The following is a 16081-nucleotide window of genomic DNA, read 5'->3' as shown; positions in this document are numbered from 1 at the left end:
TTCTAAAATTCTTTGATTATATTTATCATTGTATACCAATAATTTGTTTGGATGACTGCGTTTTATATGAGTGTAAGATAATTGGTGTTGAGTATATGAATCTGCATGGAAACAGGATCTAGTGTTTATGAACAAAAAAACTATACTCCTCCAATTTTTTTTTTAACTACTTAGTATGTATACATTGTGTCATAGGAAATATAATTTTTCATGCCATCCCATTTTGTGTTTGAAAAAATATAAAATCCGAAGTTTTCCATGAAATTTTGTTTTCCAAGAAAATCAAATCAGTTACATTACCAATTATAGTTATACACTAGCTACTTTTCTAGAATTCCCAATATCATTACCACCCGTTATTACCGCAGTTTATTGAGCGACTGGGATTGATTGCCATGTTTTCATGTATCCCAACATTCAAAGGACATGTAGATATCACTGTTCATCTGATTTAAATTGATTTTGATAAATTATTTATTTAAATTATTTAATTGTCATTTCCTCATTGATTTACTTCCAGTATTAAGGAGTTTGCTGACATGCAGATTGAAGGAACTAGTTTTTGTTTTGTTTTCAATAACATGTTCATTGTTAAACTTCACTTTGCGATCATTTATAAAGCTTTATTGACGTTTTGTTACTTTGTGAAGTATTTGATTGTCTGAGAATAGAAATTATGTGCATTCAATTTTCAATAATTTTCATCACATCTGAATACTGCAGATCAGTTCAGCTTTCCACTTATCACAAATTTGAATTTTAATAAAGTATGAACGATTTCAGAGTGCTACTCTCAAGATACCTTATGGACAAGGAGTATTATCATCATATTTATATTTCCAGCAGTTACAATTATCTGAAAATAACTACTACCAGGCATAGTATTACCCACCTCCCCAGTTTAGCTGTTATGATACTACTATAGCTTTCTGACTCTGACAAATTGGAGAACTGATGTTTTATGAAATTCCCAGAGGCCATCTGATGCCCTCTAGAGGGTGCTATTGTATAGGGACCTACAAATCCATAGCCTGAGGAGGATTTGAGTCGGCGATATAAAATCCTTAATTTGTATCATTCATCTTAAACAAATGTATATGTTATGGTGAAATAAAAAACGACAAGACTAGCAGCCTTTGGTTGCAGTATTTTAAAAATTATTGAGTCTTATTGAATTTGATGTATGTCGTTAAGTTTTCATTTTTTTTTAGCTCCGCTGTCGACTTTGTCGAGCGGAGCTTATCATATGAGTGATTGTCCGTCGTCGTCCGTGTCAATGTTTTACTTTTTCGACTTCTTCTTGAAAACTACAAGCCTGAATGTTTTGATACTTGGTGTATATGTACCTTGGATAGACCTCTCTCAGATTTGTTCATTTCATGATCATATCTTCAATTCTCTAATTTTGGTGAATATTTTTGTCACTTTTGGTAAAAAGTGATATTTTTGACTTCTTGTTAAAAACCGCAAGTCCAATTGCTTTGATATTACATATGTAGGTACTACATGTGGATCTCTCTCAGATTTGTTCATTTTGTAATGATATCTTTAGTTCTCTAATTTTGGTGAATATTTTTGTCATTTTTGGTAAAAAGTGATATTTTCGACTTCTTGTTAAAAACCACAAGTCCAATTGCTTTGATATTACATATATAGGTACTACATGTGGACCACTCTCAAATTTGTTCATTTTGTAATGATATAGTCAATTCTCTAATTTTGGTGAATATTTTTGGTAAAAAGTGATATTTTTGACTTCTTGTTAAAAACCGCAAGTCCAATTGCTTTGATATTACATATATAGGTACTACATGTGGACCTCACTCTGATTTGTTCATTTTGTAATGATATCTTTAATTTTGGTGAATATTTTTGTCATTTTTGGTAAAAAGTAATATTTTCGACTTCTTGTTAAAAACCACAATCATTTATGGTGAAAAATGATATTTTTGTTGAAAACAGCAAGTCCCGTTGCTTTGATACTATGCATATTGTTCATTTTTTTCTAATGATATCTTCTGTTCTATAATTGAGATGTGCATTGCAAACAGTGGAGCTATCTCAGCCGAGAGGCTGCTTGTTTTATCCAGTATCATTATCCGAAAAAATGGACGTTTTCGAACAATTTCCACATAAATTCTTTTTATAGTATTATTTCATAAAAAGAAAAAAATAACTAGTACAAATCAGAATTAACTGATATTTCTTGATGGTCACAAGTTATCATCGTATAACTGCTTATAATTTTTATACCACATGTAACAAAACAAAATTAGGAGATGACCCAAAACTTTTCTTTGATGTACTGTACTTAGGTGACAATATATTTTTTCTCAAAGCAATTTGATTTTCTCAAGTTTTGTCAAAGAAATCTGTTTTAGTATTAGCCAACTACAATATTTTGAATATAGTGCCCTCAATGTTGGAGACAAATATACCCAGAGTGAGTTCAGTGATGAATCAATTGCCATATTCCAAAGTACAAAAACATGTCAATGACAGAAGTTACCTTGCTGCCTGTCATGACATATACCAAAGTACAAAAACATGTCATTGACGAAAGTTACCTTGCTGCCTGTCGTGACATATACCAAAGTACAAAAACATGTCATTGACGGAAGTTACCTTGCTGCCTGTCATGACATATACCAAAGTACAAAAACATGTCATTGATGGAAGTTACCTTGCTGCTTGTTATGGCATATACCAAAGTACAAAAACATGTCATTGACTGAAGTTACCTTGCTGCCTGTCATGACATATACCAAAGTACAAAAACATGTCATTGACGGAAGTTACCTTGCTGCCTGTCATGACATATACCAAAGTACAAAAACATGTCATTGATGGAAGTTACCTTGCTGCTTGTTATGGCATATACCAAAGTACAAAAACATGTCATTGACGGAAGTTACCTTGCTGCCCGTCATGACATATACCAAAGTACAAAAACATGTCATTGACGGAAGTTGCCTTGCTACCTGTCATGACATATACCAAAGTACAAAAACATGTCATTGACGGAAGTTACCTTGCTGCTTGTTATGGCATATACCAAAGTACAAAAACATGTCATTGACGGAAGTTACCTTGCTGCCCGTCATGACATATACCAAAGTACAAAAACATGTCATTGACAGAAGTTACCTTGCTGCCTGTCATGACATATACCAAAGTACAAAAACATGTCATTGACAGAAGTTACCTTGCTGCCCGTCATGACATATACCAAAGTACAAAAACATGTCATTGACAGAAGTTACCTTGCTGCCCGTCATGACATATACCAAAGTACAAAAACATGTCATTGACGGAAGTTACCTTGCTGCCCGTCATGACATATACCAAAGTACAAAAACATGTCATTGACTGAAGTTACCTTGCTGCCTGTCATGACATATACCAAAGTACAAAAACATGTCATTGACGGAAGTTGCCTTGCTGCCTGTCATGACATATACCAAAGTACAAAAACATGTCATTGACTGAAGTTACCTTGCTGCCTGTCATGACATATACCAAAGTACAAAAACATGTCATTGACTGAAGTTACCTTGCTGCCTGTCATGACATATACCAAAGTACAAAAACATGTCATTGACAGAAGTTACCTTGCTGCCCGTCATGACATATACCAAAGTACAAAAACATGTCATTGACGGAAGTTACCTTGCTGCCCGTCATGACATATACCAAAGTACAAAAACATGTCATTGACTGAAGTTACCTTGCTGCCTGTCATGACATATACCAAAGTACAAAAACATGTCATTGACGGAAGTTGCCTTGCTGCCTGTCATGACATATACCAAAGTACAAAAACATGTCATTGACTGAAGTTACCTTGCTGCCTGTCATGACATATACCAAAGTACAAAAACATGTCATTGACTGAAGTTACCTTGCTGCCTGTCATGACATATACCAAAGTACAAAAACATGTCATTGACAGAAGTTACCTTGCTGCCCATCATGACATATACCAAAGTACAAAAACATGTCATTGACGGAAGTTACCTTGCTGCCCGTCATGACATATACCAAAGTACAAAAACATGTCATTGACGGAAGTTACCTTGCTGCTTGTCATGACATATACCAAAGTACAAAAACATGTCATTGACTGAAGTTACCTTGCTGCCTGTCATGACATATACCAAAGTACAAAAACATGTCATTGACGGAAGTTGCCTTGCTGCCTGTCATGACATATACCAAAGTACAAAAACATGTCATTGACTGAAGTTACCTTGCTGCCTGTCATGACATATACCAAAGTACAAAAACATGTCATTGACTGAAGTTACCTTGCTGCCTGTCATGACATATACCAAAGTACAAAAACATGTCATTGACAGAAGTTACCTTGCTACCTGTCATGACATATACCAAAGTACAAAAACATGCCATTGATTGAAGTTACCTTGCTGCCTGTCATGACATATACCAAAGTACAAAAACATGTCATTGACAGAAGTTACCTTGCTGCCTGTCATGACATATACCAAAGTACAAAAACATGTCATTGACAGAAGTTACCTTGCTGCCTGTCATGACATATACCAAAGTACAAAAACATGTCATTGACGGAAGTTACCTTGCTGCCTGTCATGACATATACCAAAGTACAAAAACATGTCATTGACTGAAGTTACCTTGCTGCCTGTCATGACACATACCAAAGTACAAAAACATGTCATTGACTGAAGTTACCTTGCTGCCTGTCATGACACATACCAAAGTACAAAAACATGTCATTGACGGAAGTTACCTTGCTGCTTGTCATGACATATACCAAAGTACAAAAACATGTCATTGACTGAAGTTACCTTGCTGCCTGTCATGACATATACCAAAGTACAAAAACATGTCATTGACGGAAGTTACCTTGCTGCCTGTCATGACATATACCAAAGTACAAAAACATGTCATTGACGGAAGTTACCTTGCTGCCCGTCATGACATATACCAAAGTACAAAAACATGTCATTGACGGAAGTTACCTTGCTGCTTGTCATGACATATACCAAAGTACAAAAACATGTCATTGACTGAAGTTACCTTGCTGCCTGTCATGACATATACCAAAGTACAAAAACATGTCATTGACGGAAGTTGCCTTGCTGCCTGTCATGACATATACCAAAGTACAAAAACATGTCATTGACTGAAGTTACCTTGCTGCCTGTCATGACATATACCAAAGTACAAAAACATGTCATTGACTGAAGTTACCTTGCTGCCTGTCATGACATATACCAAAGTACAAAAACATGTCATTGACAGAAGTTACCTTGCTACCTGTCATGACATATACCAAAGTACAAAAACATGCCATTGATTGAAGTTACCTTGCTGCCTGTCATGACATATACCAAAGTACAAAAACATGTCATTGACAGAAGTTACCTTGCTGCCTGTCATGACATATACCAAAGTACAAAAACATGTCATTGACAGAAGTTACCTTGCTGCCTGTCATGACATATACCAAAGTACAAAAACATGTCATTGACGGAAGTTACCTTGCTGCCTGTCATGACATATACCAAAGTACAAAAACATGTCATTGACTGAAGTTACCTTGCTGCCTGTCATGACACATACCAAAGTACAAAAACATGTCATTGACGGAAGTTACCTTGCTGCTTGTCATGACATATACCAAAGTACAAAAACATGTCATTGACTGAAGTTACCTTGCTGCCTGTCATGACATATACCAAAGTACAAAAACATGTCATTGACGGAAGTTACCTTGCTGCCTGTCATGACATATACCAAAGTACAAAAACATGTCTTTGACGGAAGTTACCTTGCTGCCTGTCATGACATATACCAAAGTACAAAAACATGTCATTGACGGAAGTTACCTTGCTGCCTGTCATGACATATACCAAAGTACAAAAACATGTCAATGACAGAAGTTACCTTGCTGCCTGTCATGACATATACCAAAGTACAAAAACATGTCATTGACGGAAGTTACCTTGCTGCCTGTCATGACATATACCAAAGTACAAAAACATGTCATTGACGAAAGTTACCTTGCTGCCTGTCGTGACATATACCAAAGTACAATCAAAGAAAGCTTAGAAAGAACTCCCATGTGCTGAGAGTATTGGAGACACATTAAATATAATTCGAAATTACTTAGCTGAAAACTAATTATGCAAATCAGAAAATTAATATGACCAGATTTGAGTGTAAAACTAATGAGGTCTGCGCAATGTAACAGAAAATCTATGTCTCCAAGTTTAATTGAAATGTGATTAGAACCAAAAAATTATGAATTATTATGCTTATTAGGGAATTAATATGAACAGATTTTTACCCAAAACTAATTAGGTTTGTACATTGTCCTAGAGCATCTTTATACTAAGTTTCATTGAAATGGAATAATTAGTACCGTGAAAACTCCAAAATTTCGACCCCTCTAAAAATTCGAACGCCTATTTATTTGCCGGTTTCTGTGTTTTATTTACCTACAAATTTTCGACTCCACTAAAAATTGCCGACTCATTCTTATTCGAAAATTGCGACCAGTTTTAGTTTTCCCCCAAACGAAAAAAAAAAAAAAAACGATGTGAGCGTTCAAACGGGACCTTCCTCGAAGGCATGAATCCGGGTTTTTGATTGACTGAGAGATTTTTATTTTATTGGTAACGAAAATATATTCTAAATAAACGAAGTTTCAAATAAAAACGAACACAAAAATCTCGGCATGCTGCGTTTCTGAATTGTTGATTATTACTGTACTCAGTAGTGATTATAATAATGTACACAAAATAAATTTGTTGAATGGTTATGAAATAGAAATAAAAGTCAACTTAGTTTCATCGTAAGCGAATGATTCCGGTCTCGTATAAACGTTTGATGCTGTAGGATATCCGCCATGTTCTCTTAGGTCAAATAGGTCAAATCGCTAATTAACCAATCAAAAAGCTGGATGATGCCAACGTGTTCAAATTACCATAGCTTATTTAAATATGTTAATGTTATTGAACGCAATGCGGAAGAAATTGGTGTTGTAGTACGATATTTTGGCTTGGATTTTGATGCGAAAACGGCATGATTTTTTTTAAATAAAAAAATTAGTTGTTTTTAAAAAATAAACTGGTCATCTGAAGAATAATTTAACATTGTTCACAGTGATAACAGCTCATTCTCGAAAGGAAGCTTACCCGCTCACGCTAGTCACGATAAAAATCATACACGTGTACTCTTGAATAGACAAACGTCAATGACTACAGTAAAACTTAGACTCTATTTTAGCCGGCAGGATTGATTGAAATGTCCGAAAAATGATGCCAAAATACACCTTAAAAGTCCCATTTTATTTTCTTAAATCCCATTTTATTTTTTAATCCAAGGGCGAATTTACGGCAGAATTTGGTCCCTCAAATAAGGGACACGTGAGCTTTGATTCTAACCGGATACATTGCACTGGGTCGGGGAGATAGTTTGCTAAACTTCCATGCATCTTTTGTCCAATGGGTACCTGTACTTCGAACATTCGCAAGTTTTTCTAGGTAGTGCGAGACAGCTTTGTCTTTTGACCTATTAGTTTTGTGCTGACCTCTTCTCCGCGTCTTGATGTTTTGTTTTGCTTGTCATAATACTCACTGATTGATGACTTTGTTTAGATTTTGAGTTACAACTCGGCCACGACCTTTGCTTTTACCGTGAAACATGAAGAAGTTTACGTCAATTGACGGACATTGCATTTTTTAAAAACTAATGAAGCACACTGTCTATCATCCCCATTTTTTCATTTGCTGATTTCTATTCTGAAAAATTCGACCGTCCGAAAATGCACCTTAATTTTGACTATAAAAACACGTCACATATCGAACACCAATTATTTAAAACCGGTCAAAATTTTGGAGTTTTTACGGTACTTTAGATATCAGTGTGAAAGCTTAAAATTGGTTAATTATGCAAATTAGGTAATTAATATGTACAGATTTTAACCCACAATTATTCAGGTCTGTCTATTGTCCTACAGCATCCATGTACATTCATTGATATGTGATGTATAGTACCTGAGATATCAGTGTGAAAGTTGGTTAATTATGCAAATTAGGTGATTAATATGCACAAATATTTACCGGAAACTAATTGGGTCTGCATAATTCTAGATTCATTGAAATGTGATGATTAGTACTTTAGATATCAGTAGAAAAGCTGAAAATTAATTATGCAAATTAGGTAATTAATATGCACAATTATTTACCCTAAAACTAATCAGGTCTCTGCATAGTCCTAAAGGATCTATGTACCAAGTTTCATTGAAATGCGATGATTAGTACTTGAGATACCTGTGGAAAAGCTGAAAATTAACTAATTATGCAAATTAGGTGATTAATATGCACAAATATTTATCGAAAACAATCAATCTCTGCATAGTCCTTAAGTATGTAAGTACCAAGTTTCATTGAAATGTAATGCTAACTACTTATATCAAATGCTGAAAATTAATTAATTATGCAAATTAGGTAATTAATATGTACTGATATTACCTTAAAAACTATCAGGTCTGTGCAGTGTCGTATGACATCTATGTACCAAGTTTCATTGAAATGTGATGATTAGTACTTGAGATATCAGTGGAAAAACCGAAAATTGACTAATCATTATGCAAATTAGGTAATTAGTATCCACGGATTATTACCAAAAACTAATCAAAACCTAGCATTAGTTCAGAGCATCTATGTACCAAGTTTCATCAAAATCCAATGAGTGGTTGTTTAGATATCAGTGGAACAGTCATGGAACCACTAAAAAATAGCTAATTATCATGCAAATTAGGTAATTAATATGCACGGATTTTTACCAAAAATTAATCAAATCTGCGCATATGTTCAGAGCATCTATGTACCAAGTTTCATCAAAATCCAATGAGTGGTTCTTTAGATATCAGTGGAACAGTCATAGAACAGCTAAAAATTAGCTAATTATCATGCAAATTAGGTAATTAACGAGCATGGATTTTTACCAAAACCTAATCAAATCTGCGCATTGGCCCAGAGCATCTATGCACCAAGTTTCATCAAAAACCGATGTATGGTTCTTGAGATAGCAGTGGAACAGTCGGACACACATACACACACACACACATACACACACACACACATACACACATACACACATACACACATACACACACACATACAGACACACTAACTGCAAAGACTCCCATTTTGTGCTTCGCACATGGGAGTCAAAAACATGTCATTGACGGAAGTTACCTTGCTGCTTGTTATGGCATATACCAAAGTACAAAAACATGTCATTGACGGAAGTTACCTTGCTGCCTGTCATGACATATACCAAAGTACAAAAACATGTCATTGACGGAAGTTACCTTGCTGCTTGTCATGGCATATACCAAAGTACAAAAACATGTCATTGACGGAAGTTGCCTTGCTACCTGTCATGACATATACCAAAGTACAAAAACATGTCATTGACGGAAGTTACCTTGCTACCTGTCATGACATATACCAAAGTACAAAAACATGTCATTGACGGAAGTTGCCTTGCTACCTGTCATGACATATACCAAAGTACAAAAACATGTCATTGACGGAAGTTACCTTGCTGCTTGTTATGGCATATACCAAAGTACAAAAACATGTCATTGACGGAAGTTACCTTGCTGCCTGTCATGACATATACCAAAGTACAAAAACATGTCATTGACAGAAGTTACCTTGCTGCCCGTCATGACATATACCAAAGTACAAAAACATGTCATTGACGGAAGTTACCTTGCTGCCCGTCATGACATATACCAAAGTACAAAAACATGTCATTGACTGAAGTTACCTTGCTGCCTGTCATGACATATACCAAAGTACAAAAACATGTCATTGACGGAAGTTGCCTTGCTGCCTGTCATGACATATACCAAAGTACAAAAACATGTCATTGACTGAAGTTACCTTGCTGCCTGTCATGACATATACCAAAGTACAAAAACATGTCATTGACTGAAGTTACCTTGCTGCCTGTCATGACATATACCAAAGTACAAAAACATGTCATTGACAGAAGTTACCTTGCTGCCCGTCATGACATATACCAAAGTACAAAAACATGTCATTGACGGAAGTTACCTTGCTGCCCGTCATGACATATACCAAAGTACAAAAACATGTCATTGACTGAAGTTACCTTGCTGCCTGTCATGACATATACCAAAGTACAAAAACATGTCATTGACGGAAGTTGCCTTGCTGCCTGTCATGACATATACCAAAGTACAAAAACATGTCATTGACTGAAGTTACCTTGCTGCCTGTCATGACATATACCAAAGTACAAAAACATGTCATTGACTGAAGTTACCTTGCTGCCTGTCATGACATATACCAAAGTACAAAAACATGTCATTGACAGAAGTTACCTTGCTGCCCGTCATGACATATACCAAAGTACAAAAACATGTCATTGACGGAAGTTACCTTGCTGCCTGTCATGACATATACCAAAGTACAAAAACATGTCATTGACAGAAGTTACCTTGCTGCCTGTCATGACATATACCAAAGTACAAAAACATGTCATTGACTGAAGTTACCTTGCTGCCTGTCATGACATATACCAAAGTACAAAAACATGTCATTGACAGAAGTTACCTTGCTACCTGTCATGACATATACCAAAGTACAAAAACATGCCATTGATTGAAGTTACCTTGCTGCCTGTCATGACATATACCAAAGTACAAAAACATGTCATTGACAGAAGTTACCTTGCTGCCTGTCATGACATATACCAAAGTCCAAAAACATGTCATTGACAGAAGTTACCTTGCTGCCTGTCATGACATATACCAAAGTACAAAAACATGTCATTGACGGAAGTTACCTTGCTGCCTGTCATGACATATACCAAAGTACAAAAACATGTCATTGACTGAAGTTACCTTGCTGCCTGTCATGACATATACCAAAGTACAAAAACATGTCATTGACTGAAGTTACCTTGCTGCCTGTCATGACATATACCAAAGTACAAAAACATGTCATTGACGGAAGTTGCCTTGCTGCCTGTCATGACATATACCAAAGTACAAAAACATGTCATTGACTGAAGTTACCTTGCTGCCTGTCATGACATATACCAAAGTACAAAAACATGTCATTGACTGAAGTTACCTTGCTGCCTGTCATGACATATACCAAAGTACAAAAACATGTCATTGACAGAAGTTACCTTGCTACCTGTCATGACATATACCAAAGTACAAAAACATGCCATTGATTGAAGTTACCTTGCTGCCTGTCATGACATATACCAAAGTCCAAAAACATGTCATTGACAGAAGTTACCTTGCTGCCTGTCATGACATATACCAAAGTACAAAAACATGTCATTGACTGAAGTTACCTTGCTGCCTGTCATGACATATACCAAAGTACAAAAACATGTCATTGACGGAAGTTACCTTGCTGCCTGTCATGGCATATACCAAAATACACAATCAAGTCATTGGCACAAGCTACGTCACTGCCTGACACGGCATATACCAAAATACACTAACAATTCTTTGGCAGAAGCTACGTCACTGTCTGACATGGCATATACAAAAATACACAATCAAGTCTTTGGCAGAAGCTACGTCACTGCCTGTCACGGCATATACCAAAATACACTAACAAGTCTTTGGCAGAAGCTACGTCACTGCCTGTCACGGCATATACCAAAATACACTAACAAGTCTTTGGCAGAAGCTACGTCACTGTCTGACACGGCATATACCAAAATACACTAACAAGTCTTTGGCAGAAGCTACGTCACTTCCCGTCACGGCATATACCAAAATACACTAACAAGTCTTTAGCAGAAGCTACGTCACTGCCTGTCACGGCATATACCAAAATACGCGCTGCACTAAACTCTGTCTGGAAGATAGCAAATACGTATCCGTATTGTAGCTATGAGTGATCACATCGTGTGTCTAAGATTAGATCTACAAAGCCATGTGGTAAATGTATATATGTAAAAAATATTCTTGTTAGCTAAGTGCAGATTTCTTTTAAATCAATTTCGATATTTACAATCGTATTATTGTTCTATTAGATGTCTTTTTTGAGGTATTTTTTGGATTGAAATGAAGCGCAAGGGACTTCCAGGGTAAATGTCTTCTAATTAAATTTCCATGAAAAACATTAATGCCTTTAAGGCGGATGCATTCAAAAACAGTTGGGTCTACACAATTGTATGTTATAAGTATCTATCTTACCGGGTGTATTATAACCTGTATCGATGTATTTTATTTAATAATATTTAATTTTCCAAGATATGAAAATAATGGGCATCGAACGTAAAAGTCATTTTATGAAAGTAAGTATAATTATTACGCAAATGTTTGTCCATCTTTATCTTGAAGAGTGATAGTCGTCGAGACACGCATGCGTAAGATATATGGGTATCATATAAACAAAGATTGCGACTTTGGCTGTTTGGCGCAGATCAAGGAGTATAAATTTAATTAGGCATTTTTGTAGGAGATTTAAAGGCATCGAAGGAGTCATTGGCGGTAATTAGTTCAAGTCGCGCCCAGGTCAAACCTCATACTTGTGATTTCCATCAGAATAGCGCATTGGATTGTAGAAAAATCAATGTTTATCAACACAAATCCTTTAAGGATCTATGACGTTTAACTGCTAGCAGACTATAAAGAACCAATTAGGTTCATTATGTAAAGGTCAAACGTGTTGACGTGCGTGTAGGTCATAAATGAAGACCAATAACAATGATGCCCGTCATTTGATGACTTAACTGTACCTGACGTCACGACGTTAGTTTCCAGGAAACTAACACGTGCTCTCATATAATTGAAAGGTGCAACAATTGTTCTGATTGGCAAATCATCGTCGTTATAACTAGACCTTCCCAAATCGTTAAAGCGCCACCACAGACGTTGCTTTGCATGGGTCCCATGCGAATTTCTTGGAACTTTTGAAGAATTGAATTCGTGGTCGTGATTAGCTGCAGGTACATAGCTATAAATTGTGCCGGTCCTTTGTGGTGGTATTTTAGTCATTTCTCATACATTTGGTGCCCTTGAACAAAAACTAAAGACCGACACAAGAAAAGTATGGACCCAAAGCTGGGTAACGATACGATGATGTAAAAACCTAAGATGTCGTATGTCACGCCCCGGTCTATCCTCATCCAATGAAATACGACCAATACGTTCAAACAATATTCAGAGCTTATAGTGAACTATTCAATGATTGGAAGTTCGATACCGCGAAAGTAATATTATAATAATCTATGCCAGTTTTCATTGGATCAGTACGTCTCCATAGCTGATGTAGTAAGTGATCTACGAAAATCATCGCTATAACTTGGTCTCACAGGAAACAGTTATTTATGTACACCACATACACAACGTCCCTATGGGATTAGCAAAATAAATTTGAGTTATTATCTAATCGAAGGTTCATGGGCTGAAACGGCGTGTTTTTCAGTGATTTTGGCTTAGCTACGAAAATTGACATATATGTCAATGTATTAATTGCAATTAAAGTTGCAAGCATTAATTCGGTATGTGCACTACCACATTCCCCGTAGCTGAGCTTTTAAAGAATTTCACGGCTTGATTTATTATCATGTTTAGTAACTTTTAAAAAATGAATCACAGAACAATTTTAACACATTTAACCCATGTTGCTACTTTCACACATTGTGTTCTTACAATTCATATTGTATTTCACTGTCCACATTCTGTCAACTTTTGAGGAACACGGAAACCTAATGTACCAAAACTAGTGTCAAACTCTACAATACATCTTGCAGTCCCGGCAATATAGAATCACGCCAATGAAGGTAAAATTTCAGTAAATTTACCAAAGTCATCACAATGCTTTTATACTGGGAAAGTTGTTTAATATGTGTTTGGCAATTGTGGTAGTAAATATAAAGAAATATATTTTTTTAATGAAACCGCATTTGCAAAAGTATATTGCTTCGCCACTCTCTACCTGAATAGTAAACAATTTGTATTATATTGTTTATGGCTGGTTCATTGGGAACATTAGGACGATGGTGAAACAACTATGCAATTTTTTTTTTTACTTCGCTAGTTTTGTGCTATTTGTTGTAGTTCCTCTGTGTGTTTTTTCCGATAGAATAGATAGGCGTGCAGATTAGTTTATGTTATTAATCAGTGCGGGAGTTTTCCCATGATTGTTCCTGTGCATATTTTTATATTATCTGCCACCTCCGGGTTTCTAATAACCCACCCCTCATTTTAAAAAAAGTCCCGGTAGTAGTAGTTGACACACAGTCAGTTGATTTATCGTGATAACATAAAAGGTTCGCTGTTAATGCTATGTATTACTAGTATCGTGTTAGATTTTTTATTTAATGAAATCGGACAATACTCATGCCACGGTGAGTCACCATTTAGGGGTCACGTGCATTAAGAGGTAATGAGGGTCTTCTCTGATGGTCTGATACAATCAGTGATTTATTTATGCTCAGTCCGATTTTCAAATATATACTAGGTTTACATTTGTCGTCAATTGCAGCTAAACTTTTCGTACGTTATATTTTTTAGCTCAGTTTGTAAATATATACTAGATTTATAAATCAAATCCACGTCCACACACAACTTGTAATCAGTGTTCCTCGTTAGTATGACGCTGTTAATCTCAAATGATCGTATGACCTTTTCCCTGCTGGGGATGGTGCGGGGGATGTTTGAATTGGTTGCAGCGAGGTTAGAGCTGGACATGATTTCGTATGTTTATTCATTCATATTGTTCCGAGGCACGTAATTATAAGTATATGTGACTGAAACAGCCGCCCGTGATAATTGCGTGCACGGTGAATCGAACATTCGTGAGTGAGTGGATCCACGTTCAGGGCCATGTGAACATTTTTGCAGTGTTCCTTTTGTCGGCATAAGTGAACAAATTGCAACACTGAAAATAATCCACACATGAAATGAGTCGTTTCTACATCAAAACACTTTAACAACAACTTTGAGATAACATAGCAGAATAGTAATGTAAAAGTGGTATTGTGTGGCCACAAATATAAGTTAGAGATATGTGCATAATTTTCATCAAAGACTGTGGTACTTTCTATTTATCTCCTTTGCCAAATTGTCACATGGGCCAAAGGTGTCATCACACGTGACCATCGATACCATGACATAATCATACGTGTCCAATGGCACCACAACGATCCAATGATGTCCCAGTAGATCAAACGCATTTTGCGTAAAATGAGATTTCGATCATTTTAAAAATTCCAACTGCCACACCGGTTCTAATTACAATTGCTTACACCTCTAGTAATTATCTAGGCGTGGCAAAGGGACATGTCCAGATACTAGGTCTCGAATCACTGGGGTAAATAGCCTTGCAAATGCTGATACTTACTAGAATGTATTTGTAAACACAATATGTGTTCATTAGGATATACACTCATATTATGCGTGCATGCCCTAACAAACATTGTGAGAAAGTAACATGTACGTGATGCTACGTTAATATAGTGACAACACCATCCAGAATCACTTAAAATTGACATGTGCTTCATTGATTTCCGCCGGGAAACAATTAGGTCCACATGCTCTGTTTTTTTAACCTTCTTATTGCACTGTTAATTTCATCTTCCGTAATTTCTTTGTTTAGGATGTTTTTGTCATTTTTCATTCTCTCTAGATCACTGAGCTGGGTAGATAAATCTTTCTGATTTTGCTGATTTCTTAAAAATTATCCATCCATGTTTTATGTGGAATCTGTAAAATTTGACAATTGTCTTCATATTTTGTCATCTAATTGTTGTCACACATACTTGTGGGTTTGAATCACATCTCAGTTCATCTAGACCTTTCATTTTTTGCCCTCTCTTTCTTTTGTATCTTCTTAACATATTTTTTGAAAATATTCTATCGAGTATTGGGATTTCTTTTCATTTTTCTTCTTTGACTATTTGTTAGTTTCGTTTGTTTCTCTATTTCTCGACTCATATTTTTCTTCTATGCAATTTTATTAGGTATATTTTGGAAGTCCGCTGATAAACTAAGGTGATATCACTATGGTTAATGTTC

The sequence above is a fragment of the Saccoglossus kowalevskii genome, chromosome 19 (genome assembly GCF_978046115.1).
Source record: "Saccoglossus kowalevskii chromosome 19, keSacKowa6.1, whole genome shotgun sequence".
Taxonomy (NCBI): domain Eukaryota; kingdom Metazoa; phylum Hemichordata; class Enteropneusta; family Harrimaniidae; genus Saccoglossus; species Saccoglossus kowalevskii.
This window is presented reverse-complemented; position numbering follows the sequence as displayed.